This window comes from Gobio gobio, assembly GCF_949357685.1.
Source record: "Gobio gobio genome assembly, chromosome: 9".
Classification (NCBI taxonomy): Eukaryota; Metazoa; Chordata; class Actinopteri; order Cypriniformes; family Gobionidae; genus Gobio; species Gobio gobio.
The window spans coordinates 17,862,283-17,884,162 of NC_137115.1; the positions used below are offsets into that span (position 1 = coordinate 17,862,283).

The following is a 21,880-nucleotide window of genomic DNA, read 5'->3' on the forward strand; positions in this document are numbered from 1 at the left end:
AAGAGAAAAGAGAAAGCCCAGTTTTTTGTCATTCTGACAGCTGTTAATTTAGAAAGAAAAACTTTATTGAGTCCAGATGGCTGCAGTCAGCAAGAGAGAACACAGAATATTCCTACTTCAGTATGTGTGTATGCTTTTGACTAGAATTCAAATGAGTAGAATTCAAATGGTCGTTCACTCAACATTCTTACCAGTGTGATTAGTGCTGGGGTATAATACCATATAATTACGTAGGTACACTGTTCCTGAGTTGATCATGGAGCATGAAATGAGGAGCAATACTTAAGCATCGATTAGCATCTTATGTAAAAAGCCTTTCAGTTTCTAAACATCCAGAGAACCTAGTGCGTTAATAACTAAACAGAGCTCAAGAATTAACACCATCTAACCACATGAAGCACCACCTACATACGTCTAGATAACTTCACTTTACTTGAAGCAACACACATGTTTTATTTATTTTTATTTAAGCTGTGCATCATATATTTTACGGTTAAGATGGGCTGGATGATAGCGACAGAAAAATATTGGGTTAACCATTGCGTGACACATATTGCACAATACTTAGTTGTGGATTAAAGAGATTACCCACAATATTCTCCTTTTCCCCCTGAGCATGCAACTGTAATGCTTAGCATACAGTATATTCACATACATTGACACACAAACACACACGCACACACGCACACTCACACTATACTGACCATTTTTAAAACAAACTTGTTTCAATCAAAATATTCAGTTTATTGAAAATTAACTGAAAAGTTCCTCCATCAAACTTCATCAAATGTTTAAATCAAAATATTCAGTTTATTGAAAATTAAATAATTAATGCAAGTCATGGATTTAATTGTATAACTAAATGTTGGTTCGACATGATACATATACAGGATCAAGTACTTTGTACACTGTCTACACTGAAAGAAACTGCTGCTTTATGTGACATTAATTACAGCAAGTAAGAAAAGATTTTATGTTTAATGTACAGACATGCCGAGGACTTTTGTACCAATGAAATATGAACTGTGGGTGGGGCTACTCAGCATATAGTACTAGAAACCAAGCAACCATTCAAATCTTTGTACTTGTTTCTTTACTTGTCGTAGTCCTAGCTGATTAGGACCAAAAATCTGATTCACTTATGCCGAGTTCACACTGCACGATTTTCAAACTCGTCAGATCACAGTTTTTTTCACACTGCATGACTATCTGGGGTAGCATTCAGTTGCTGCTGTGTTCACATTGAACGATGGGTCAGCGCCAGGGTGTTTCACACTGCATGACAGTACAAGAGGAAGATTCGCCGACAACTCTGTCCCGTCCGCAAACTACGTTTCACATCCAAACACACGCGAGAAGTGACAAGGAAACAACGCGAGATCATGCATGGTTCAGACCGGAATTCTCGCACGAGGAATTGTTATTAAAAATGGTAGACTGCAGAAAGCTTGCGATCCAAATTGTCTGTGCGCTGATTTGCAGCGAAAAGGAGAAAAAAAGATGGAGGAAATGGTTGGGGAGACCCGGGGAGCAAGGATTGTGTTCTGCAAAGAGAGTTGGAGGTAAATCAATTATTTTTGCAATGTGCAGCTGGTCAAGCAAATGTTTGTGCTTTGTTTCTGTTTGATATAATTGTATATATATAAAATACTGATATTCTGGTTTATAACTCCTCCCCGAACATCCCGCTGCCCTGTATCTTGCTCTCTCACTGGTTGTAGGTCATTGCAGATGTAATTTCACACAGCAGGATTTAGAATTGCCGACAGGTCCAGATATTTAGCATGCCAAATATTTCATGGGCGTCGGCAACTCGTCTGCGATTCTCTCAGATCGCGTCTTTGATAATTCACACTGCGTGATTGTCACTCACGTGAACGAGCACCAATTTGCCTATGATTTCGGGCATTTGTCTGCGATTTCTCAAAATTTGGGCTAAAATCAGGCAGTGTGAACTCATTATTTCAAATTTCAAATTTATTTATTAGGATAAACCCCTTGAGATGCACCATCTCGTTTTCGAGGGGGTCCTAAAATACATCACAACCATCACAAAAGAATCAAATAAACAAAAATACAGTTATACATAGCAATATTTAGACAGACCACAAACAAACGCACAAAAAAAAAAAAAAAAAAAAAAAAAAAAAAATTTATATATATATATATATATATATATATATAGAACCTTACAACCGCCATATAGTCAAACAGACAAATACATTTCATAATGTATATACGTGGTTTACAAAATAATAATACAATTAATTTAAGTATAGTATACACTGTGTCATCATCATACATTACAAGAGCAGTCAATCACAAGGTAAGAAGACAGGGTATGCTTAAACATCCCAAATGAAGTGACGGATCTAATATCAGAAGGTAAGTTATTCCAATCTAAAATAGCTTTAAACATAAAAGCTCTCTTGCCAACTGATTTCTTAACACGGGGGACAGAAAAGTAAAGCTGAACAGAGTGCCTCAGTTGATAATTTGAAGTAATTGGAACAAAAAACTGTTTTGGAACAAAAAACTGTTTTAAATAACCATTAGAGGAGAAGGGTCATTGAAAGGACAACATTTATTAAATTTTTTTGATATACATGAAAACATTTATTTTATATTAGGATTTACTAACAAAAAATAAATAAATGTAACCTATGTTTAGAAATCTTCCTGCTGAGTTTGATGTTTGATTGTCATTTACTGGATGTTTTTACACTAACCCTTTACGTCAGTAGAGTTCAATGATTTTCTGGGTTTAGTCCTTTGACCGCTGAGGGCAGGATTGCATGTCAGGCAGCAGTGTCTCTTTGACAGGGGTTGTTTCTGAGAGACTGACTCTGTCTCTTCCCTCCAACTAACACTAACACACATGTTCACGCTGCCCTTTCCTCTCACCCTGCCAGTGCGATTACAGTGAGTGCTCAGTGAGCTCAGAGAAGCAGAGCGTGACGTATTATAAATGTTTCATTACAGCTGCACACTGCTGTCTGCCCTTCAAGGGTTAGCCTAACACTCACACTTTTTGTCTTTTTCTTCTTTATCTGTCGCTCTCTCTGTCGTTTTTGTCTTCATAAAGTCCTTAGTCACTTTTCCCCCTCTTTCATATACTGCTGTTTTGGTGATGTAGGTTTCAAGTATGGTAAACAAACACACCTAAGAGTGCCTTTCTTTCTATCTTTCTTTCTTTCTTTCTTTCTTTCTTTCTTTAAATTTACACTAAATTTTTCTCATTTGGCATATTACTCTGGAAATCAAACTCATGACCTTGGTTGTTTCGAGCACCATGTTCTACCAGTTGAGCTGCAGGAATCCCTCTGCACATTTTCTCTTGCTCCTTATCTCTGGATCTGTGATAGCTAATTCATAATTCCTAATTAATTGAATCCTAATCGACTGAAATGTTTTAAAAGTTTACAAATGTCAGTTAATTATTAATTTCATGTGGCATGTTTCATAAGTTATATAAAAAGGCTCAAAACAAAGTCTTTAAATTGCAGCTATTTAGATATTAACTATATAGACATAATTACACCACTGAATACTGACTGAGGCTTTGTAGTGAACTTTTTTCAGTCCCACTTTATATTAGGTGGCTTTGACTGCTATGTACGTGCATCAAAAAAGTACAATGTACTTATTGTGTTGATATTGTAGTGCAAAACACTTGCTGATATTGAGGTGGGATACGGGTAAAGTTAGGGACAGGTGTGGTGTTATGGGTACGTTTAAGGGTAGGTGTAAGGGAAGTGTCAACAGTGTAATTATAAATGTAACTAGAGAAATGAATTACATGCAGGTAATTTTTTAAATGTAAGTACAATGTAAAAAACATATATGTACACAATAAGTGCGTTGTATACAATTATTAATTAAAATGTTAGGACATAGTAGTTAAGGCCACCTAATATAAAATGGGTCTTTTCTTTTCAATTCAATTGCTTGATGGTACCAAATTGAAATGCTCTCTTCTTTAGAAATTTCAATTTAAAATAGCACACAACAGTTGCATGCAATGGCAAATCATACTATAACAATACATGTATTATAACATGTTTACATTTATAAGAAGAATAAATTATAAACAACAAATTCATAATATAATATAAATAATATATAAATAAAATAATATATAATCGCACATTCATAATACTGGGGGAAAAAATAAAACCTACAAAATTTAATTCTAAATAAGACACATATTGCACAATGAAATGTGCTTCATTTAAATTATATCTTTGGTAACACTTATTTTACAGTGTCCTTCCTTGTTAGATAATATGAAATAAAACATTAAATTATGCATAACGTCATCCTAAACCAAACCCTATCCCTAACCCTTTAGTAAGTACATGTTGGTAACTAATATTACTTAAAATAAAGTGAAACCAAATGTTTTTATTACAGTAAAAACTATTACTTAATATGACTACATTAGCTTATACTTCAGCAATATCTTTTCTTAATTATCAGACCAAAAAAAAAGGTTCTAAAGGCAACAATGCCATATTTTCACTTTGTTACAGTGTACTCAGCTAAAATTGTAGTTCATACATTTTTACACAAGGTTATGCAACCATTACCATGACATTTGAGTGTTTTCTTGATGAGAATTGCTTTTCACTTACAGATACAGACAGTCGGATCGTGGCTGAATCATATGTGACTCATGTCCACTGACACATTTACTAGAACCTAACATGGAAAATGGAGTGAACTTAGTTTCATTATGAAATACATAAACTGTGACAAAGAAACCTTTGAACTCATCCTTAAAATGTGGTCACATAAATTTATCGTGAGCTATTTTTACAAAATAAATGATGTAAAATACAGTAAGATTCAACAAAATATTATTTTCAGCCTTTTTTTTTTTTTGGTTTCCTGAGTATACAAATTGCAACGGCAAACAAGAAGTTAATATGAAGAATTCTATAATTAGAATGATCTAATTGGGCAATTCATGTCTCTAAAAGCAACAGTCACAGGCTGTGTGGATCAGGAACAGAAGTAGACGTCTCGAGAGCCTCACTTTTAAAATACCACAAAAGCAGGAAGAAAATATTTGCAAGGTTCCTCCTTTCCCAAACAGCTTTTCTTGAAACTTTCCATACTGTCTTCATACAAGTAAATATGCAGCTACAACACAAACTGTTGTCCCAAAAAGTATTAAGTGTCCAAATACACTGTACATTAATGCATGCACACACATATGCAAACATACCCAAAATGTCTTTCTTCAAAGCTCAGGTGTACTGCGTGTTGCATTCTTTTTTCATTTTTTTTCTTCTTCGTTATCTTCATGTACAAGGGGAGGTGCTCTGTCGAAATTCATCGAAACTAAGACTTTAGAAGAAAGTCTGAAGTTGTAAGGGCCTGAGGAGCTCTTCACCCACACATGTGAGTCTACCGACAGAGCAGACTTAAAGTTACACCCAGAAAGAGCTGCAAAAGTGTCACTTTAACAAGGTCATTTGGAATTTTCCAGACACCTCAGTTCTTCTGTTCCATTGAACGTCCTGCTACTTCCTTTCGATTTCATATCTTTTGGGTGCAAAGCTTCGACTTGACAATCTTTTCAGCACTTTTCAGTCTGTTTTAAAGGTGGCCACATGAGTGATAGTTTGTTCAGTGGTGCTAAATACGAACCACAAATACCCGGGGCTTGTATAAACCATTTACAGACAGCATGCAATTACTTCTTGTAACACATTCAAAATATCTGGTTTCACACGTTATACTTTATGCCTCTTTATATACTAAGTTTAGTTTTTTCTACCAGTGTTTGAAACTGTCTATTTGCATTGGAGGTGTGGTGCATCCGTTCACGGTGACAGGGACTGTCCCTTTTAACAGTGACCAATGATTACTTTCCCCCCTAAAACGTATTGTAATTCAATTTTAAAATTTCAGTGCAAAAACACTCACACAAATGCACCAATAAGAGCAATTCAGGCCTGATTCTAAATATGTGTGATTGCAAGGTCAGGCTGTCCAACTGTATACCATACTCTAGGTGGCCATCTAGTCCCAATTAGGCAGGGTCCCTCGAAATGGTCTATAATAAATGTGCATACCATAACATAAGCTTCTCATCAAATTTACACTAGAATAGAAAATCTATCTGATAATATTTACTTCAGAAAAACAACTTTTCACATTTCACTTTCACAGTTTTTCCCACTTACACTTGCATCTTAAGGTGTTTTCACATCCCACATTTTCATTGATTTTGCTATAGACTTAATAAATATTGATTTACAATTTTAATTACATGATTATTGAAATTCACATACTACAGGTTCTGGCTTTAGCACCGAGTAAAGTTGGATGCCACATTTCCACAGAGCAAATATTGTCTTATCTGCTCCACGAAGAGCCATACACTTAAACAGTTGTCATTAAACATCCTGAATCTGTCCAAAATGTCATCACAAATGCCATCACAATTTTTTTTTTTACATTTCAGACACTGAAACAAATATTTAGTCAGTTCAACTTAGAAATTATACTTAATGTGGTAACTTCTACAATGACTGGGTTTGTTGAAGTGAAATATATAGTTTAAGATTACTGATTGAATAAACGATTTAATAATACTGATTATAACTGAATTCAACCTACCTGAAAAGGAAAAAAAAAAAGTTTTACTGAAGTATAATTGTCAATAGATATAAAATTACTTAATACGTTTGATATAATCCTTTTTGTTTTATATGATGAAAGTCTTTTTCTACCTTGATGTAAATACACTCAAAAAAGAATTAATTACCCTTATTTGATTAAATACATTTTTATTTTACATTTTTTATACAAAACTTAATTTAGTTTATTCAAAATATATCAGTGTAGTTGGGTCAACAGTGTTTTTCATCATTATGCACAATATATATATAATGAACCACTTAGTAAAGACAGGTGTCAGAACTGAGAACACAGAGTGCTCACAGTCTGAGCACAATCTGTACTCTCCAGCACAATATTAATTGGAAGTTCAGATTATTTTACTGACTCAGATCTTTGCATTGCGTTCATCAAAATGAACGAATATTTTTTTCGGGTCATTTCATTAATTTCAGCAGAATATAATTAAAATGTTACATGTTAATAGCCAAATTCCCCAACACATTAAAATGTTACATATAATGGCCAACTCCCCCAACACATCAACTTACGCGTTGCTCACATTTAAAATAAGAATAAAATGCAATGCAAGAACAAGGTCAAATTATGAGAAACAGAAACGATTAATTCATTGCTTATCTGGGTCTTCATTTAGGCTATGTCAGTTTAGCTCACCATTTAGTCATTCAATCATCCCGTGACATCCCCATAAACTGAGCAGTTGGTACCGGATATAGAAATGATTAGTTCACATCTCGAGTTTGAGTCGTTCGTTCATCACGACAGCCACATAAGCTCTAAGGCTATGTTTCCTGTATAGAACCTATGGGATGTTGCGCATGTGTGGTCAACACAAAATTAACGAATCACTCTCTGAGATAATTTGTTGTTCCCGAGTCATAATAAAGATTTGTTCAAAATGAACAATTCGTTCATGACCAACCCATCACTACAGCACAATGGTAACCACAAAATTCAATAACAGATCAACTCTAATTGTCCAACATAACTGAACATTAAACATTAACAAAAACTATTAACATTTCCCCCTTTACTGAAAAACACACAAAATAACACTTAATCCCTAAATTTACTGTCCTAATGCAGTCCCTTGCAAAGCATGCTGGGAACTACAGATCCACTGCCCAGGGCTACATTTAGCATGGTAAGCCTGAGTAGATCGTGAAGCCTTTGCCACCAGTGGTCTCTACGATCTACTTATGCTGCCTTCATATGCTATCGGAATTATCGTAAATACACATTTCCTAGTTCAAAATTGGACATGAACGCCCTCGCAAGTCAAAATCGTAATGTGATGAGCTTTTTTTTAAAAAGGGTCCCAGAGTGGATAAATCTGAAAATGACACCCTTGCGTTTTCGTGTGTACAGCCAATCCGTATATTTTGTGAAACGGTGATATCATCACACCACGTCCCGCACGGGAAAGACTAGAAAGAGATAAAACTACGGGCATATCAATATTGCGTCCTTTAATTACTGTAATTGCATTATTGTAAGGGTAGGATTAGGATTGGGGTAGATGTAGGCGTTAATAAAACACATCTGGTAAGTAGCAAATCGTCGCTGTCCGATGAAAACCACGTATGTCCATTTTGCAGATTTTGAGATTTTTCGACGGATTGAATGTCCAGGTTCATTTCCGTATACAGTATGCTTCACATATCTAAATGGCCCATGAAAAGTTGTGAAATCATGTCATCTGATTTTCACGTATGTCCATTTGGTGTCAAAGCTGTCAATCACGCCGCGGATCTCCCTCCCTGTGGTAGCATCTCGCCGGTCTCGTGAAGTTTCATCGAAGCTCAGCACTGGATAGCCTGGTGAGACAATGACTTTCCTTCATCGAGGTAAACGTTTCCCCCCTGACGCCAGACGTACGTCTAGGAGTGACAAAATTACAGTAGGACTGTACAAACAAAGTATCTGTCTAGCATTACCATGTCAGTGTATTGATTCATTGTCCCTTCATAGTTTGCAAGAGACATTTAATACATTTATAATTAATATTAAATAAACTAAGCATATTTAATAAACTAAGACGTAGGCTATTTAATAAACTGAGCGTATTCCTCTGTCAATATGAAACGTGACTTGGCCATTCTAATTAATGATCGGAAGAACGCGTATCGACCACCGTTACTGTAAAATATGCACGTATGTCCATTTAAACTCAATTTTGGTCAAATGTGGATTATATCATTACACTGGCAAGAATATGGTTACATGACAACGCTACATTCAACTGCTTTTGAAATACTGTGTTTTTTTCACTTCCTGAAAAGTAACCGTTTTGGACATACGTGAGTTTCATCGGGCAGCGACGTAATGTATTTATTGTTATTTTATTGTGAGATTTGTGCCTCACTTCCTACCATTGCTGTACCCCTTCCAAGCCACAACTCTTCTTCTTCGTTTTTTGTGGTGAAATTACAGCGCCACATACTGGCCTGGCTTGTATGCTACATCGTTTTGAGTCTGTTTCAATGCTCTCATGTGCACGCAGATATTTCTTGAAACGAGGGAAAGAAAATATTGGATAGGGAAAGCTCTGGCTTCATGTGGACGGGGCCTTAGTTGATATCTTGACAAAGCTTTGATTTCTGAGAGAATACAACGCTTCCCTGCCATTGTGGTAGCTTTCCGCATTTTCAGTATACGGTTGGGGGTGCTATTACACATCTTCTGAAAGGCCCTGTGTACACCTGGTATTAAGATGCATTTTGGTTGATCGGATCAAGATAAGGGAGAAACATTCCTTTTTCAGATCTTTCGATCTAATGGACAAAATGGATACGACTGGAGATGCACAGAACACACAGAAGGGCTTTTCACACTGTGCTTAACCCCAGGTTATCGTTGTTCTATTAACCCCTGGTAAAGGAACGTTTCACACTGGTAATTTAGAAGCAGGGTTAGCCCCGCTTTTTACCTGGGGTGTTTACCCCACATTGCGGTGCCAAACTTGTACAGTGTGAAACGATGCAGTGTTAGAATGTTAAAGCTAGACGCTTAGCAACAAACAACCAATAACGTACATATTTGCATGCTTTGTGCAGTCATGGTAACACTCCACATTGTATATAAATAGTAAAATGTCAAATGCTGCCAGAAACTGCAACAATTTGAGTAAAGAAGAGACCGTTTCATTCTTACCTTTATAGTCAGAAGTATCCATTCAGTATAAACTCGTCTTAAGTTTTATTAGTCCTATGAGTCTCACTCATGGACTTTCTGCGCGAAGGTGCCCTCTGGCGTTGAGTATGAATGAAACATAAATTACATTTGAGAGTTTAGCGTTCCATAATGCTTGCATCAACCTATTTTTGGTAAAAAAAGAAAGAAAGTAAATACTGCTCTCTAAAGATATTTGATGTGAACATACGATAGTCCATAGGTTTTTTTTTTTTTTTTTTTTATCAAAATGAGCACACTTTTGGACTAAAAGCCCCAAGGAATGTGAATATAATAAAACAAAGAAAGGCATCAGAAAACATTTCCCATTTCAGGACTAGCAAAATCAATGCAACTTACTTTGCACAGTGTCTTCAAGCCAAATCTTCAAGCTAACAGAGGCGGAGGTAGGTGACCAGGTTGGTAGTATTACCCCCTTTTGCGGTCACTGTTGATCGGCAAGTCCTGAAAACTGGGATGATTAATATTTAGTAATTTTTGCGAAATCCAATAAACTTCCACATTAGCGAGTTAACTTACTTAGAGTGCGGGTAGAGTGTCTCGTCTGTCATATCCGACGACAGTAGCAGCTGCGTTGTATATGCTTGTGTTTTATGACCGGTGGCAACCAGTGCTAAGGTGCAATACCGCCACATACTGAACATTGGGATGTAAACCAGATGCTGGCACTGGATTATTTACGTGTCACATTATCATATGTGTACCATTCTTTTTAACTATTATGGTTATTGTCAATACTATATATCGTGACACCTCTTAGCAATACATAATTTCAAATACAATAATAACATTTATTTCAGTTATGGTTACTATAAGTTTTACACATATATACAGGAGACACATGCCAACTTATAAAAAAGTGGTTTACTATTTCCAAGCTCCTCAGCTCCCTTGTCTGTTTATTGGTAACATGTATTTAATTAAATCACATAAAAACCGTGCCCTCTAAAATTGGATGACAGAATTTCAAATACTGAAGTAGTTTCAGGTCTGTTGACCACATTACAGTTCTAAGATCACCTCTGATCCACATACTGTACGCATGAAAAAGTTAGTAGATTTATGCCACTCTATGTTCACCTGCATAGGTCAGATAGCCAATCAGACAAAATTGTTCTGGCGCCAGTGCTGCGCCATACAACATTCTTATTGAATCAAGACTAGTTCTTCAAGAGGTTCAAGAACTTTAAAAAAAAGCTGACTGGGAAGCAGAATTGATTAACCATCAAATCTTCCAATATGGACAGTCAATGAATCCCTCTAAGAGGACTTCTTAGATCTTGGATCTCCCTCTGAAACCTTGGAGCTTCAGATTACTTTGTTGTTAATTTTTAAGGTTTTTTAAACATGTGTGACTGCAGTTACATCAATCTTGGATCAATGCTTTGTCTGTCCGCAAAAATGGTCCACCCATGGGATTCAGTTTAAAACACTACAAGCTGCATCTTCTTTGCAAGATTGTCCCTCTTCCCAAATCTACTGAAAAGCATTCAAGTTAGTTAAGGGACATGTTTTGTAGAGGTATCAGGCACCACTCTTCTTGTCAATAGCTGACCCTGCTAGGACTCTTGTCAGTTGATATCCCAGAGACCTCTGGTGTAGCATCAGACAAGCGGCCACTCCGCAAACGACTCGGGCCAGGTGTAACAGTTTCAGCTAATTGCCTCATTAATGATTAAGCACCTCCAGCCTGCTCTAGCACTTCGCTTTGTGGGGAGCAAATTGTTCTGATTGGTTTGATGCTGTCAATTATTGATGAGACAGCAAGCTCAGATCCAAGCACCTGGGTTAGAAGCTTCTCAGAGAGCCGTCTCCTCCATTACACTGCACTCTTCATTGCCAGTGATAAAAACAAAAGTCCCACTTTAACGGTAATATCCTGTCCATGGGTCACATTGAAAAACTCGAGATTGTAGTCACAGAGGATGCTAACTGAGCTCAGTGTTACATAGATACCTCTGTAGATGAATACATTCTGGACATGGAAACTATTCTGAAAGTTTCATATTCAATTTCAGATCTGGGGTTGCTCTGAGATACTTATGGTCATGAAAGAATTATGGATAAAAGATGTTCCCTAACCTCAACTCGTTTCTAACTTTGAAGAGATACATTTAAACGTTTTCAGCAAATCCCTGTGGATAACATGGGTAATTAGTGCTATTGGTTACCTTTGACACTCAGATGTAATGCATTTGTTCTGGGTTAGAGTAGGCCAGACATAAGCTTCTGAGGTTCTTAAGTGCTATTGCATTTGAAACTTATTTTCCACCCACAATGAACAAAATGATGGTCCGTTACAGTGCTTTTTTTCTAAAATCCTAATGAGTGGCCTAACTAGATTTTTGGCCACTATAAACATACTCATAAAGCAAAGGTTGTCAATTGTTGGTGGTTGAATGGTGCTGATGTCTTTCAGACAAAATGTCAGTGAACACTGCACATAAAATCCCAAAGTGACTTTTTGGAAACTTGTTAGGGGGAAAAAATCCAAGATGTAAAACAAAGCTGAGAGAAATAATAGTGAATGTACATAGAAATGGCCAAAAAAAAAAGTATTTAATAAGTGACACTTAAAAGCACAGAGGTATCTTCAAATAGTACATGGGACGTGTAATGATAAGTTGTCAAATCATGTTGCTTATTGAGAAGATGTGTGCTATAACTTTTCTATGCCTTTTTTTATTTTTGTTGCACGGTAGGGGGTGAAATGGGCTTAAAAATGTTTTCAAACTTGCCATATGGCTTGAGTCATATTTAGAGACTAGAATATCATTTCTAGATAGTTGTGTGTGGGTTCTTTGTAATTAGGCATTAGCAACCACATACTATAGCAACGTGCTGAAAACCACTCTGAACTCTTTAGCAACACCCTATCAACCGCCCACTACACCTTTGCATTGTGCTGCAGGTTATACACAGACAAAAACCACTCTGTCAGGCATTGGTTGCAGAAGGATCAAGTAAGCATTGAGGCAAGATTTATTTGCAGCAAACATATTTATTTACAAGATAAAAACAAAATAATACATGTAAGGAGCTGCATTCCAGTTCGTTTTTATTATGCACTTCACTCACTAACTTCCCTCCATCTCGTTCACTCGGATGTGCGTTATTGCTTACGTGCATGAGTGCCCACTACTGGCAGAACCTTTGCAATGGGCTGAATTGGAACGTCCTAAGCCCTTGATCCCTTGGAATCCACTATGGAGTTGATTTATTTTTTCTCTTACAAAAACTGTTTAATACAGCATTCTATTCTGTATGTAGGTGTGTTTGAGTTGTTTTAAATATTTAAAAAAATAATTAACATATCATATGTTTGTGGTGGGGTAAATTATGCTGCGTTCCAGGCAGGTTTTTGAGCCCGTAAATTACAACTTCAAACCACGATTCACGACTTTGTAGTGTTCCAGGCAAAGTCACGCCAAACTGCCTGAGCGCAAGGAATTGTGTGGTAGTTAGATGTAAACAAAGCATGGCAGACCGTATGGGGTGTATGCTCATTTACAATCATTTATATCGCCAAAGGTGCTTACTCCTTGCTTATTTGAGGGAAACGGAGGTGAAAAACAGCGCAGACGGCAAGAAAATCTGTTATACCTTTTATTTTACGTTATTTGTATATTTGTTTCATAAACACTGCATACGTAGGGGGCTGCCATTGTTGCTTCGCGGGCTATGTGACGTCAAAACTCGTAACTGGGAGTACATCGATCTAGTACGAGTTCACGGGTGGGAAGTCACGGGTTTGGCTGCCGTTCCAGTCCACTTTCACAGGTAGAAGGTTGGAAAAACACGGGTTACGGGTTGCCTGGAACGCGGCAAACACGATATGCGGGGATATAGAAATATTAGGGATGTCAAAATAACGTGTTAATTTCGATTCATTAATCTGTCTGAGAAAAAAAAAAACCCCGCAGATTAATCGATTCCGTATTGAACTTTGACCCTGAGCTAAAATGAAGGAGGGAGACAAGAAAGCGCTGCCTGGATCATTGATTGGAACATTTACTTATTAAAGGGGTCATGAACTGGCTTTTTTTTTTTTATGTATACTGTGTCTGAGGTCAACTTATTGCGTTTGCGTGGTTTTTACATTCAAAAACATCATAATAAATAAGTAATAGGCTATTTTCTACCCTGGTTTTGAGATCTCTCAAGATACGCTCAGTTTTGATGGGCATGCCGCACTGAAGACTTGAAAGTAAACGCCCACGACTAGGATTGGATAAGATTTGCATATTTAATGAGCTTCTGCTCCCCCTGTCAGTGACAGCGTGTGGCAAACGGCAAACGAAATCAATTGCCCAGCCCACAGCCAGGGCTCACAAAATGTCTTTATCAAACAAACACAATATAAATCTCTCATCCACCCGCGATTGATTGGAATGATATTTTTTTATTAACGTTACTTGGCCCGCCCGATCGATTAATGTACCCCATATGTTACCTTAGGTATTGGAACCAAGAGTTGAAGTTATCCACTTTGTGTAAACTTACCACGTAAAGCCCTATTTGGACAGGATTAGTTTAACATGGAACGGTGGGGTAATTATTACCAGAGCTTCTCTGTGAATTTAGTCCCATCCAAATGTGCCATCTCAGTAATCATTACGGACAATGTCAGTAACTTGATCTGTAGGCAGGGACACAAGAACACCACCTTGATTGAATTGAGAGACTACACAGCCATACCTGCTCGCTGATGCGACAAAGAGGAACAGCATTCTTGGATGCTACACAACTGTCGACAAGTATCTTTCTGCAATCTTGTTCAAATCTACCTGTCATATGTGTTCATGTCTAGGCAAATTTGATGATTATATGCATTTTATTAACTTTTTATTTTTTATTTTATTTCTGTACAACACCTCATGAATGTGACTGACTAATTGACCTTTACATATCTGGCATATATTTTAAAGTAGCTGCTTTTCCCAAATAAACTTTGGATGTATACATCTGTCTGAAGACTCATGTCTGAAGAATACTTTATTAATAACACTTATAGTGTAACCCAATGGAAAATTAGGTTAAAAACCCCATAGTGTAAAACTTAAACAACAATTTTTTCTACACTGTAAGGTGCTATATTAACACTGTAAATTCAACACTACAAACGACAACACTACTTTTTACACTAGATAGATTGGGAACATATATGATCCGAGGTAGTATTAAAATTAACACAATTAACACACTAATTAACTCGCTAACACACAACCTATTTGTGCGCTAGTTTGTTAGTCAGCTAGCGAAAGTAAATAAGGTAGCTACTTGTAGTTTATAAACTAGCCAACATGCTAAGAATTTTTACTTTTTGATTTGGCCTGTTGCTGCCTATACTATTTGTTCAGATACTTTGCTCAAAACCAGTCGGAGTTATATAGGGCCTAATAACATAATTAATTGTTAAGTTCATGTTACTTAGAAATGTGTTTTATTGTGGCCAAAAAGCTTCTCCACCTTAATTAAAACATTATGTTGGATCATCTTAAATAGTTGCATTCATGTTGACAATTATTAAGTTCATGTTACTTAGAAATGTTTTATTGTGGCCAAAATGCTTCTCCACCTTACTTAAAACAGTATGTTGGATCAACTTAAATAGTTGCATTCATGTTGACAATTTTTAAGTTCATGTCACTTAGAAATGCGTATTCACCATACTCAAAATATTGCTTTGAATTAATGTAATTCTGCCAGTTGGCTTAATGTAAAAATTCTAGTGGAAAATGTTAACATATTTTTTTTTGTTGACCCAATGTTTTATTTTTTAAGAGTGTATAAAAAGGTCTGAAAAAAATTACCATAGGTAATGCTAATCACGTGCGTGTAGACAAGCTGTAAATATGTATGTAAACATTCCGTCTTTTCCTGTTTAAAAGTATTTTTTCATGTCACATATGGAGGCGCTTGAGGAAGCATTCATTTGCATTATAGGTCAAGTCTGTGGCAAACCTCAAGTTTGGGACAGGGAGGTGACGGCGGTAAATAAATCAAGTGACCCCTCCCACTTCTGGTAGTTTTACTTAGATTTCTTATCCTGTGCGATTTTGGCCATTATTATTACAGACATCTTGTCGTAAAATTACATTACTCCATCTACCCTTGTAAAACTAATCCTGTCCGAATAGGACTTAAGTCGCATAACCTGCAATCTGGAATAGTTTCTGTGGCAAGTGTCTTGTGTCTCACAGAGGAGCTCGGAAGCATAAAAGGAGGAGCGATGACAGTGAAGGACGAGAGAGGACCAGGCCTGGACTTTATGTTATGTTTTGTTTACGTTTTATTATGTGTGTGCGCAGCAGTCATCCGTGAGGAGGCTGCCGTTTTTACTTGTGGTCAATTTGTTTATTTATTTATTAAAGTTTGTTAAATGTTCGCCGGTTCCCACCTCCTTCTTCCCATAACTAGGAACAGTGTTACAGTTACCATGTCACTTATTAGCAAGTTACAAGAGCTACAGACTGAAACATACAGGTAAAACATCCTTCACTTTTTCCATATGTGAAAGAAGATATTTTTTCATAAATAGCTGGATTAATACTGTACCAGAGAAGGTTGCCATGACAGTAATATTTGGTTATTTTGACACTTTGGTCACTTATTTTTTGTTTTGCAGATATGCAGGAACTCTACTTTATTGTCTTTGATCGATTATATACCACAAACAACTCCAAAATTACTATATTAGGCATTTTGATTGTGTTACTTGGCATACACACCCACATTCAGCAAAAGAGACAGGCGGCAGCAGCACACGGTTCTCAGTGGACGCTGTTGTATTAGACGCATATGGCAGACAGTGATTATTATACTGTGGGGCTGTTTAAACGAGACAGGGGATATTAACAAACTGGTCTGTGTGTGTGTTGCATTTATTCAAAACCTCTTGCAAATTGATTGATTCGTATGGGACTTTTTTTGCACGCTGAAAGTTTATTTTCTTAAAGTAGCAGTTACTGTACATACATGCCAAGCAGAAATAAGAGTTTTTGCCTAATGGCCCACCCACATGCAGGAAAGTGTGGGGAAGCATGAATCATCCAGCTGTAGCCTTCATCATTCCCAGCCTTGCCTTTTGGATACAACATGACTGAATTTAAAGCATACAGTGTTTAGACGGTTATCCTTTTCTGAATGGCCATGATGCTTCAAAACAAGCATTCTGTTGAATACATAAATGGTTCGTTTAATTTTTCTAAATGTCTAATTTTAGATTATTTGAACAAAATCGTATACATTTTGTTAAATCAAGGGCCATCAGCTGGGTCTGGATCTGCCAATAGAGGGTGAATTGAGAAAATTGACAAACATACTGTAAATGTGTCTTGTCTTGTTTGTATTTATATCTTTAAGCATCAGCGAAGGCACTGGCATTCTTGCAACTTTATTAAAAAAAAGCCCATTTTAACATGCATTTCATTCTTAGTATTAATTGTAGACCCTGTCTATCAGTATGATTTATTTAGAAAACCATTTGAAATCTGAATTAATATGACAGGTTAAATGAACATACCCAACTGACAAAAACGAATGCCTTAATTGTAAAAATAAATGTTGTGCTAAAGACACAACCTGCAGTGAGAAGTTAATTGCATTTTTGGACCATTGCTGATGGAGAAAATGAAGTCAAACCAATAAAAAAAATTATAGAAAGGCCAGAAAATATTGTAGCAAATTAAATAAATGAATTGCACAGCCTAGTAATCACAATAATGTATTTATTGTGAAAATGTCAAAAGCGGTACCAAAAGTAGTTCAAATGTCGCAGTCCTCTCTGGAGGTAGGTATATAATAGTTTTGTATGAGGTACATAGCAGAATTTAAATTTAGTTTATGAAAATATTAATCCAGCTTCTCTCTGTGAAGATGTGCATTTCCCCATTTTTAATCGACTGAAACACAGCATGCCACAATCTGTGACGAAGCAGGTGAGAGCCAATGAGCATTTGATCACTGCCGTAAATCATGTCGTAATGCTTTGTAAGGGCGCACGGTTTTTGAATTCAAATTCATAATAACAAGCACTGGATTTGACATTGACGGTCGCTACTGAGAATGAGATGAAGATTGCTGGATAAAGGGCTAAATTTGGATCTGTTCCTCTCAAACATATGGATTTTAAAGATTTGGATTACAGCGAACAAATAAAATGTACGTATTTTGTGAATTTATGTTGTATTTTGGTGCATCCATGGCATCCTGACATATCGTCAGTCGCTGCATAGGGGTCTTGCAAACAAAGTAAAGACTATAACATGGATAAACGATTACAGAAATGTTATTCATTTTAAGGTTTTAAAGTGCAGTCTTGTTTAACATTATGTATCCTCCGAAATGAGTTTGCAACAGAAGTCACGCACAGAGCAAAATGTTATTTCATATATTAAGTAGATTAGTAAACTGCATTTAATAATTGTGACTGAAAACATGTATGACATATATGATATGACAATAGAATCAAAACATTAAAGTCACGATTTTAGTATTCATACATGGGAATTCGTACATGTTCACATGTAAATAATTAACGTTTTAGTGCTGTCAATACATCAATATTGTACGTTTTAGTGCTCTCAATACGTCAGTATTGTATGTTTCAGTGTGTATGATAACGTAAGTAAATGTACCACACTTTGCGTAAAGATACACACGTATTCTCATGAGATCACGTTGGAATGCAAAGATGCTGTTATGACATAAGGTTTGGCATTCACCATGGTTCAGCTAAACAGTGTTTTTATTTATTTATTTATTTTGGAGAGGTGTTTGTGAAGGATTTCAGGTAGTAGACATTAGAGGTGACGAGCGTTCTCCAGTGGCATGGATTTAATTGAATCTGAAAATGGTGTTACCCCAAGCGGCGACCGCTGTCACTCCTAATCTAGGTGTGGATGATGGCCGACTCACACTCACAGGGTGGTCACCCTACTTTTTGGTTTCTTTTGGACAAACAACCACCCAAACAGCCATGACTCACTTTACATCCCTGGCAAACTCACTTCAGAGAATGTCTCCTGTGTCCCACATGCACACAACCAATTACTCATCTATGTCTCTTTCTTTCTTCTACCTCCTTTCTATTCTCCTTACTTTCTCTCACTGCAGATATCACAGTGGCAGTTGACGTGATGACTCCCACCACAAGGCCTTCCACAAAGCACAAGACCTCAAACTCTCTGAAGACGATGCAACGAGAATCGAATCCATAATTCCCCCTTTTCCCCTGGCACTATTCTTAAGAGCCGAATCCTTTGATAGATCCCTTTTCCTCGAATTGCACCTGGAGCTTCTTTTTTTCTACAAATAAACATATCAAACGGAAGGAAAACGGAGAAGTGAAAACAAGACTTAAATCAGAAGACGGCTAACCTTGTGGAAAGAATGTTATCCTGCTGCTGGAAACACTCTTTTCTTTTCAGGTGAAAAAACATCAGTGCATGTTATTGTTAGTACATCAGCAGACATCGCTTCACGGGCCACACTCAGCATCTTTGTAGGTGACTTTCTTCTAACGTTTTAATTATCACAACCAGGTATACATGTTTTTCAGTTAGTCTCAAGCAATCATTTCAAGTAAATTACAAATACAAAGTTAAAACAAAGCTTATAACTAAAAATATGTCACGAAACTGGCAAGGACCCCCCCACCAACCTCTTTTCTTATCAATCCCAATGAAGTTATGTACATACAAATTATTTTAATTTAAACCATAAATGCTTGTAAATCTATTAAAATTCAACAAAATGGAGCAAAACTAAGAAGAGAAAAAAAAATCTACATAAAAACTGAATTAAGTTTGCTCCTAGTCAAGCAAAGTAATTTTATTTTTGAGAGTAACGATTTGCTACACATACACACTAGTAGAGAAGTGGCCATTATTAATAAAATCATGTCTGTCCTACTTACATCATATACTGTATATCACAGGAAGTTTCGCGATAATTGAATTAATCTGTAGCACACATCTACAAAATGTATATAGTTATAATTCTGTCATCAATTACTCACCCTTAGGTTGCTCTGTATTTCTTTTCTTTTTTCTTCCGTATAACACAAAACAGGATGTTTTGAAGAATATTCTTAAATAAATATTAGTCTATACAATATATACACTTTATTTTAAGTCTTCTGAAGCCGTTCAAAAGCTCTGTGTAAGGAACAAACAGTATAAGTTAACTAAACTCATTTGCCACATCTCTCAAATCTTATTTGTATTTCCACATATTTAAAATTGCTGCTCCACATTTGGTAACAAGACATGCACGCTTTAGTATAGCTGACATTAAATTTGCATGGCAAGAATATACATATATATAATTATTATTTTTTTTATTTTTATTTTTTTAAATCATATGAGCAACATGAGGGTGAGTAAATGACAGGTTTTGGGGTGTGATAGAGGTAAAGAAAAAATATATAAAATAAACGAGACAGCATTTACTTTAACCATTCAGTTACTTAACATATTACAGAGTTTATACAATCTTTGTATAAAAATATTATTATTATTTTTTGTTTGTTTTCCTTCCTCTTGTCTCTCATCTCTCTGCATGTGAAAAATTTGAGAGCTTTTACCTACGTGTGGCCCTCCATGACTCTATGATTGACCCATAAACCTGCATTAGTAGGATGTGGGTGATTTTGGACCTCTTGGAGGAAAATCCTTCAAAAACAATCGAAATTCATTCATCTCTGGGACAGCGGCTGATGCCTAAGCTGGCAAATGGATGAACAGCCTTACCTTTCCAAGTTTAAGCACTGCAGCCCACTTTTGTAAGGGATAGATTGGATTATACACAAGCATAACAAAAACTTGGCTGGTTCTGCAGACATGGTGTGTTTGAAGACGCATGAAGTGCACGCAAACACATAGACAACTTTCCAAGGACCTTCATCATCACCAACACCTTCTTCCTTTTTGTGAACTGCGAATCTTTCAGAGACCAACCCAGCCAATGCACTAACATGAGTCCAGAAACCACACAAATTTACACTTCGACTGAACTGATAATGCTTTGGCTGGAACCACAGCTTAAAGAGGTAGGAGAGTGGAAACAATGAGTTTAGGTTGTGTACATAATGTAAAACTATTATCAATAGTAATTTGCATGCTGATGCATAGCTGAAAGAGTACTGAAAGATTGGTCAAAGGCAAAAACTACATTCTAGATTAAGAAGTGGTTCAAGTTTTAAAGAATTGTAAAATTAATCAGTGCCAGTTTTTCATATTTCACCTCTTTTTTTTTCTTTTCCAAGTTAAGAAAGTTTAATGCAGTCTTCATTGAAGATTTCAGATGAAACCAACTAGCAGTCGAATAATTAGTTTATGTACAGTAGCTCCTAGCAGCACAAGGAAAATGTGAAGTGGGGCAGTCCAATTAAACAGCAGCACACAGAATGGTGCAGGGCAGCTTGCCAAAAGCCATCTATTTTACTGGTGTCGTTAGGGATTTATACATCTGAGTGAGTCACTTACTAGTGACAATTAGTTCGCTTTGAGAGCGAGTGCTTAGACGGTCGCCACACAGGGAATGAACAGACTGGAAGTGTTCTAATTCACAGATTTGACCTTTATCTAAATCACAACAATATCTATGATCCACACTTGTACCTTACAATATCGGATTTGATCCAGATTTAATTCTAATTTAATATTGCTTTAAAAGATTCAAAATCCATATTCCTATGATGACACAATTCATTTAGAAAGATCACACATCTATATAGTTTGCTCAACATAAAATATCACCAAATCAAGCGTATCAACAATTTGAATATGCAGTTTTACAAAATAATTTATACATACTTATTTAATTAATTTTTATATGAATTTGATTGTATTATGTTTTATTATGTTTATCTATATTAGCTTAATGACATGTCACTCCATGGCATCATAAATAATATGTTTAAGGAGTGCTCTTTAAATTGAATAATATATTTTACCAAGCAGATCCAAATTTGATAATTAAAAAAAGTATTTTTAAAATTACTATTATTTAGTATTGGTTTCTCAAAGTGTGC

At 36.2% G+C, this 21,880-nt stretch overlaps 1 protein-coding gene across 1 annotated transcript in view; it reads left to right on the forward strand.

Moving 5' to 3' along the window:
- The window catches only part of mafa (MAF bZIP transcription factor a), a 143,564-nt gene extending 123,944 nt beyond the window's left edge, over positions 1-19,620 (forward strand). Inside the window, exon 3 of the mRNA XM_079824746.1 lies at positions 18,961-19,620. The gene's annotated coding sequence lies outside the window, so the exon portion shown is untranslated. The remainder of the gene's footprint in view (positions 1-18,960) is intronic.
- The last annotated feature ends 2,260 nt before the right edge of the window (positions 19,621-21,880 follow it).